Here is an 8,883-nt window from a genome sequence, read left to right on the forward strand (position 1 = left end):
TAAAACACATCAATTAAATTTGAGAACTAAAATTTCTCATAGCTTTCATAAAATCACATGACAAGAAGAATCTTATTACATTTGATGTTATCTAGATGAAACAAATTCACCTTCATCAAAATTAAAGATAAAATTCAAATTAAACTAGGAATTGAATTCCAATTAAAATCCAATTAATCATTTAACACTTTAATAATTTAGGATTTAAGTAGCATGTTAATGCCAAATGAATTTTTTTACTTCTTTAATTAAAATGATGTTATCTAGATGAAATAAAATCCACCTACATCATATTAAAGACAAAATTCAAACTAGGAATAGGATTCCAATTAAAATCCATCCAATTATTATACATGTAATTTTCGAAAAATTTTAAAGGTTTAAAACAATTGAAAAAATCATGTCTTTTCCTTAGGTATATATCTAGGAAATAATTCCATAACACACCAATTAAAATAAAGACTATTTCAATTAAACCTTAAAATTAAAACATGAAAGCATATTAAGAGAACATTCTTTAAAATTCCATTCTATTATGGAAAAGCCAAAAATTAAATCAATCAAATATTGAATTTCCTTATGTTAATTACCATGATATTATCTAGATGGAAACAATCCACCAAAATCAACTAATTAACAAATTAAATCAATTTATTTGACCTAATTATTCAATTGGCAATTTTAAAGAAGGTAAATATTCTCTTTTTAAATTAGAATCTTGACCTAATGGCAAAATCATTCTAATTACCACAAGATATTTTAATTATTCTAGGTTTAAGATTTTAAACCACAATTATAAATAGCTTGCGCCTTAAGAAACAAAAACACGAAAACGAAAAACAAGACGACGCAACGATGCAAACCAAAACCCTAATTAGGGTTTGGGCCACCACGGGCCTCGCAGCAGCCGCTGCTGCCGCGCCCGACCTCCGCCGCCTCCCGCGACAGCCGGCGCTGCTCCCACTGCAGCGTCGCCGCCTGCTGACCACCGCCGCCTCTGCCGCTCCCACTGGAGCAGCCGGCTCAGTCCGGCAACAAAGAATTCCGGCGTCTGCAGCCTTACTGCCCACGAGCGTCTCTGCTATCCAGAGATGGAGCAGCTGCCGCCGTTGCCCGAAGGCGGCGCAGCTGCTGCTGCTGCCCGCTGGAGACTCCGCTGCCAGCCACACGGCTGCGCAGCCGCTGCCCGGCGAGATGACAGCTGCTGTCCGAGATGGAGCAGCTGCCACCCGGCTTGCTGCCGGAGCTGCTGTCCGCTGACTCCTTGAAGACGCCGCTGCCGCTGCTGGATCAACGATGATCCACGGCTGCCTGTCTTCATCAACACCAACGTGAAGGAGTTGCTACTGTCCAGCCCTTCGCATGCTGCCTTGGCTGACTGGAAAACACACTGCCTTTGTCCGAAGACGACGGCTGCTGCCCGGTGAAGACGGCGACTCCCCAGCCACCGTGGCTGCCTCGCTCAGCTGGATCTGGATCGGCGATCCCCGACAAGGCAAGATCCACAGCCCGGTTTCGAACACAACTCGGGTTTAAACCCTTGTGATCCTTTGTTCGTTTTCAATTTTTAATTAATCTTGATTTATCGCGGTCGCTTCGCTTGACCGCGATCTTAAATCTTAATTATTCGTTTCTCAATTTTGTAACAATCTTTTATGTTCATCACATATGCATATTTAAATTTCAAGCATTTAGCAATTTAAATAGATCTAGCATATTAAGAACATAAAACTATAGATCTAATGAATACTTGTTTAGATCTAGAATATTCTTGTGAAAAACTCAAATAAAATTCGAGATTCATAATATTCTTTCATCGATCCAAGTATTCAATCATGGACCACTTTATTTCTTGATTCAAAAACATATATTCACTTAAACACAAACATATATGTAATCATCAAACATATAATCTAGTACATATTACTTAGAATATATAGATCTAACGATGTTCATCATAGATCTAGAATATTTTTGTGAAAAACTTGAATAAAATTCAAGATTCATAATATTCTTTCATCGATCTAGAACATCATATCATAGATCCGAAAAGAAAATCAAGAAAAACATAGATCCAAGACACATTGCATTATTTTCGAAAATCCCAAGTTTTTACACTACAATTTTCGAAAAATTCAATTAATCAAATACATAATCAGAGCCTAAAATTTGGCTCTGATACCAGTTGTTGGGACTACCGCAGCGGAAGACACGGAAACCAAACAGGTCCTAGAACGGATCTATTTAGGTGATTATGCATTCGACTCCAATTTCATGCAATTAACATAGATCTATAGTTGTAACATCAAATAAACACATAATCATGCAATTTGATGTAGATTCGATTGTTACCTCATTTTGATCCATCATAGGATCGAAGTTGCTAGCTGCACCACCCGGAGATCCTTGGTTTATCGACCGTGAATCTTCCAACCTATTCCCTAGTCCTTGGATATTCATCCGTGTGGGCGGATCTTGAACAACCAAAATAGTCTTGATGAGATCTAGGAGGAACACTACACCAATCTATCTATCTCGATTCAATTCTATGGATTAGAATGAACAAGACAAGATCAAAACAAAAACCCTAGATCTCCTTGTTCTATGGCTCGAAAATCTAGGCAAGAAGGAGAGAGAGAGGCCGAGTGATCGGCGGCTAGGGTTAGGGTTTAGGGTGTAACTTGTGGTGTTCTAGGGTTTCCACATCTCATCACTATTTATAATGGACTTTGTTGGGCTAGGTTGGGGATCCATGGAATGACTTAAGTGTTGGACTCACCCATTAGATAAATTACTAATTAAATCAAATGACCCATGATTTAATATATTATCAACGGAATATTATTTTATTCCACTAAAGAATAATATTGCACTCCCACTTAAATCACCAAATTACAAATAACTTAGGTCCATTTTATTTTATAATATATCCCGCGTTTAAGATTATCTTGATCCATCAATTTAATTCTTTTGTCTGCTATGTGACTAGAATTAAATTAATTCTCCAAAGAGTTTTTCTAGTTTGAAACTTTATTTATTATTCGTGGAATAAATTCCAACTGCGCAGTTTTCTGAATAATAAATTCCTCTTTCAAACACCTCTTGGGGATCACCCCTTAGGGATTTAATCATACCACACTGGGCACGCGAATTCTATGAAATAATATTCCAATACCTTCATGTTATTCAATTACTACCACCCAAGATATCATGAACTTGAGTTACGTACAAACTCTCACATATTGATAAGTCAAAGTGGCGTTTGATTGAATAAACAATATTGATATTAATATCATAGACTAGAAAATACTAAACTTTCTGAAATATATTCTTTCAGTAGATAGCAATAAATAATACATTTCGGATTAGATCCTTTCAGTGCTTTACCACACCGGTGTTACTAATCTCTTCTTAGGTAAGAGAGAATTATCACAAACACCGCAACCGTACCAATAGGTAGCCAAAGCCTATCTAGGTTGTGAATACGTTTTTCTTCTTACTAGATCTGGCCAAGTCCCCTACTGGAAAACTCATGAGGAGATTCATCGAATTTCCCTACTTGACCTTCTTAGTAAAAAGCCTTAGACTTGTTTATCATATTTCAATAATAAACCATTATATTATATTATTTATTCTCATAATTAGGTAAACAAGTGGACGTGACGTTTCTCGTATACATGCACAAGCTGACTGTACAAAGGCATGTACGCTCGAAGCATCTTTTAGTATACAAACCCCAACATTTAGTACATAACATTCACTTTTTAAAAAGTAAGTCCAAAACATACAAAAACGCTCACGAATAGGTCCTTTTTTGATGGTTCCGTCAATTCTCGACGGTCAACCATCAACTAGCGAAAATTTGACCCCATTAGGTTATTTTAATTACTGTAGCTAATTTACTTTTTTTTTGGATTTTACATTTTTAAATCCTAAATGAAAATAGTGAAAATACTCTAATTTTAAACACAAAATTCAACACTCATTTCATTCAAATTTCTCCCCCCCCCCTTTTCTCCCGCTCCTTCTTTTTCTTCTTCCTCCCCAAAAACCCTAATTCTTTTTCTCCATCTCTGTAACAACCAAACACCTTCGAACATGGATCGTTCGACGTGTAACCGGAACTCCGTCGACGTTGACCGCGACCGTGTTCGTGACTTCGGAGACCTCCGATTTAGCTACGCTTTCTGCTATTGTAAGAAGACGGAGGCGCTCCGTATTGTCACCGGAAAAGGCAAACCATCGAGAGGGAAGCTTTACTTCGTATGTGCGAGCCAAATCGTGATGCCGAAGCTCGGGCCTCTTCTTCGTTAGCCTCAGTCGGTGGTGCCGATTTTTGAGGAGCTGGCTTTGAATTTTACCGAAATTAAGAAAAAAATGCAGAAATTAGTGAATGTTTTGAGCTTTGTTCTTTGTTTCGTTGTTGTTGCAATACTTTTGTGTATATTCAAGTAATTTGATGTAGTGTTTGCAAAGTGAATCGTATTTGAATTTTGAAGTAGATAAATAATTTGAATTTATTGTTGTTTTAACACTGTTGTTCGTGTTTGAATTTTGAAGTGAATCGTTCATATTCTTCTTAGAAAAATCGCCAGAAAGCCCTAATTGGACAATCCTAAAATATAAGACAAAGTAGTCCTTCATATAAATTTTTTACTTCCGTTTGGTCCTGAACATTTACGCACACCAATTGCAGACTTTCATGTACAAAATTTTGTAAGTGATGTTGGTTTCGTACGTTATGAGATTGTTTCTTCGTCGACTATGTCAATAAACTGACACCAAATTGAACCAATAAATGGACAACAAAATACAATAGAAAGCGATCCTTCATATTCATTTTTAACTTCGAATTGATCATGAACATTTACATGATCAAAAAGCCATAGTCATAAGGTACTGCATCAAAAACAACAGAGTCCTATTGTCATAAGCCATTTACACCTACCTGATACACGCTAAAAAACAACCACAGTTACATCCACAAAAAAATATTGTCATAAGACAATGTATCAACCTTAACACCATCAGAACCCAAAAACCATCAACACCAAATATTCATTGAATTTGTTACACAACATGACACGATTTTTAAAATAAAATGCCAACATCAACCACCCTTCTCCTTGCTGGGTGTTTTCTTCTTCGCGGGAATAGAGGAGGCAGCAGCATTTGAGGAGCCGGGTTTTCCAAACATTTCCGCAACCATACTTGAACAACTTGCCCTATTGTGGCCGGGTTGGTGGCACAATGTACAAGTCGGTTGTTCTTTATCACGATTACGCTCCTTCCTAACCGTTGACCCTACAAATAGTTTAGAAAAGAAGTTTCATTGATTATGATTTACAGTTAAATGAATAATTCAAAAAAAAAGTTATACCTTTCAATTTGCCCAATTGAATGCTTTGGGGACATCTCCTTTTGTTGTGTCCTTTTCACCACAAAGCCGACACTTGTACTCAGGCATTAGCCCCTTCCTCGACATTCTCTGGCGTTCATCCTCCTCATCCCGGACTGTGATAACTTGATGGGCTATCCTTGTTGCCTTTGCTTTGACCTTGCTTCTTGTAGCTAGTTCTTCAGTCGTTTTTTGCCTTGCTCCCTTCGGACGTCCGGGCAATCGGGTAAGGTCTAGTGGAACGATATCGGGATGGGGAGTCCTCGGCCACATATATGGTCCATGTACCGGGTAGATGATGCACGCGTACACCAATTGCAACGTCTCCGTTGAGTAGCATTTAGCTACAAAGGAGTCCACATCCTAGCCAGTCATCTCAATAGCAGCAATTGCGTGTTGGCACGGTAACCCGGTCAACATCCAACGCCTATAGCTGCAGCTCCGATCCCGTACATCGACCACGAACTGCTCATTGAATTTGGTGTTCACTTGATACACCCATTCACCAGCCTCTCGTGACATAATAAATTTAAACACAAATTTTAAAAATAAATAGAGCCAACAACACCAAAAGTTTTTCTATAAATACCAACCACCATTTCTTAGTTTCCAAAGTTCAATACAATTTGAATTCTTTACTCTGCTTTTTTCGTTTTCTTCTCAATTGATTTTATTGTTTTACTCTTTATGCTTACGTATGTGTGTTGTTTTCCATTTATACTGTTATCTATTTGTAATCGGTAATCCTTTGAAGTTCTTTCTCCCTTGATGCTGCAACAGAAAGATACAAGGAATTTATTAGTAATGTCGTATGAAGAAAGCAAATCTTCAGGCAAGTAATTCCTTAAACATGGCATTTTGCTGTGGTGAGAAATTACATTATTTCATAAATCTATGATCTCATTAGTTTTGTAGACGGGTTCAACAGCTAACCTTAAACCGAGTATGTAGCCACTAGCCTGGATGAATATAGCAAAGATCAAGGGATCCATATAATATAACCGATGACGAGTTGAAGTGCCGCCGCGATCTTAGAAGGGGATAGTGTCGTGCACAGTGACAGCGAAGGGGATTTGCTTGTAAGGTCAGCGAGCTGAGCGATGGTGGAATCTGAGAGGTCTCGCCAGGCATGGCAGAATTGACACAGTCGAAGAGTGAGAAAAAGATGTGGCAGTGGGTCGAAGAAGAGAATTGTGATTTTGTGGTTTGGAGTACGTCTTTTTTGGTGCACAATTTGTATATATGCTTTTTAATGACAAAAGCTTAATTATTTAATTTATTTTCTGTTTTGCTCATTAGGTTTAATTCATTTAAATAATAGGTTCAAACTATTGTTAATTTATGGGATCCCTGCTCCAAAAAACATGAACCTTGCAAAAAGTTTGATATTTCCCATCAACTTCAAATGTTGCACCAAAAATCACGAACTTTATCGGGTTGTGTAAATTTCCCATCCGATCCAACCCGATTGTTTTCCGGCAAAAACTTATCCAACGTGGCACAAATTAAGATTGAGAATGTCTTTTTTCAAGTGTACACAATTACATTAGTTCTTACTTCTGTTGAATTGTTTAAATTTTAGATTTTGTATGATTAAGTGAAAATCACATGACCCGTGCATAGCACGGGTGTTAATACTAGTTTTGTTAAGGTTATTTGCCTATAAATGCATGAACTTTAACATTTTTTAGGTTTTATCCCAAAACTTTAAAATTTGAATACAAATACATGAACTTTTAATTTTTTTGATTTTTCCCTCATATCTAAAATCAAAACACACATGGCAAATTAAAGCTTATTTGGCAATTAAAACTACACCAATATATTTATATTAATTAAAAAAATATATATTTGAATTCCACATCAGCCATCTCTTGTAGACCACACCATCCTTGCTCTTTCTTCTCGAGCCATTCGGGAAGGCTCTGCCGCCGCCGTCAGAGATGTTTGCGTCTCAATTTCCAACTTGCCGCCTCTCCATCTTGGTGGAAGATTACATCAATGGCGGAAGGTAAAAGACACTCACGTGATGGAAATTCCGGTGGTGGACGAGGAGAAGCACCACATATCGGCTTGTACAGCGGCGATGCGGAGCCATCTCGCGCAGCCCGGGGGCATTTCCTCCTGCTAAAGTTGTGGCAGAGAGAGAAGGATCTGTTCGGGAGGAGAATGTCTAAAAAGAATCGCGAATGAACTCGATCCGGCGAGAGATTTTCTACATTTGCACTCAATTCTTCCTTTTCCACGGCGTATTCTTCATGATCCTCTTCGCATCATTATCCCCGTCACAGACGAAGCGGTGAGGCGAGTGGAGGTTTCCTTTGATGCTGTCGGCGGCGATCGTGTTCATGGCGCACTAAAAGCTATGGAGGTTCTCGAAGGTGGAGGGGCAGCTGCGGAGGGAGCGTGCGCTCGTGCGGTGCGTGCAGGAGCTGAGGATGAAGGGCGCGAGCTTCTATCTGGGAGCAAGGAGACGGCTGATGGAGACGCAAAGATCTCTGGTGCTGTCTCGACGGCGGCGACGGCTGAGCCTTCTGGATGAGCTCGACAAGAAAGAGTAGAAAGGTGTGGTCGATGTGTAATTCAAATATATATTTTTTAATTAATATAAATATATTGGTGCAGTTTTAATTGCCACATAAGCTTTAATTTGCCTTGTGTGTTTTGATTTTAGATCTAGGGGAAAATCAGAAAAATTAAAAGTTGATGTATTTGTATTCAAATTTTAAAGTTTAGGAGAAAAATCAAAAAAATGTTAAAGTTCATGCATTTATAGGCAAATAAGCCTTTTGTTAATTGGTGACTACAAATTACAATGAGGGGCCTTATATATAGGCTCGGTAAAAGAAAAAAAACAATTAATCTATCTAACTAATTGCAATAATCAAACCTAATTAATTATAGTTTATTTTTAATCTCAACAATATTAAAAGAATCAGTTGCAGAGTCGGTCGTTTACTGGTAAAATGTTCCCCATCGAGAGTCGAGACGATAAAATGATAAGTGTTCCAGCTCTAACGTATTCCCTGGTAAAATTAGTTGTTTTTTTTTACTCGCAGATTACTTAATTTTTTAAATTTCTTTTATAATTAGTGTGTTGTATGTTCACTGTTGTCTGTGTTTTGAGTTAAATTATTTATCGTCAAATACCCAGATGGTTTATTCCTAATCTGGCTTAGCATATTCTCTCAACTTGGCATTTGGGCAATCATAATTAACTTCTCCCTGCGAAAAAAAAGCCCATTTACTAGTTACTAGCAAAAACGGTGCAAAATACACAAAAAACGACCCATTTCTGGAGGGGGAATAAAATTAGGCGTTTTCCGAGCACAGATTTAATGCTCGCAAGTTTTCGAGCAAATGGTACTAGCAAAAACGGTGCAAAAAAAATAGCGAGCGGTGCTAGCAAATATTTTAATTCTTATCTAGATCTACTTTCTTCTTTCTTCTTTCTCATTTGTTACCTTTCCCACATAGAGTGCATT

General features: G+C 37.9%; 1 long non-coding RNA gene across 1 annotated transcript; it reads right to left on the reverse strand.

Moving 5' to 3' along the window:
* Window positions 1–4,958: 4,958 nt before the first annotated feature.
* LOC148928419 (uncharacterized) lies at window positions 4,959–6,584 on the reverse strand. The gene is made up of 3 exons (XR_016137556.1): window positions 6,332–6,584; window positions 5,381–6,169; window positions 4,959–5,304 (listed from the first exon to the last, which is right to left on the reverse strand). It is a non-coding gene; the product is annotated as an uncharacterized LOC148928419 (long non-coding RNA).
* Window positions 6,585–8,883: the final 2,299 nt, after the last annotated feature.

The sequence above is a fragment of the Salvia hispanica genome, chromosome 4, assembly GCF_029641045.1.
Source record: "Salvia hispanica isolate PSC_SH4W2 chromosome 4, Shi_PSC_v1, whole genome shotgun sequence".
NCBI classification, from domain to species: Eukaryota; Viridiplantae; Streptophyta; class Magnoliopsida; order Lamiales; family Lamiaceae; genus Salvia; species Salvia hispanica.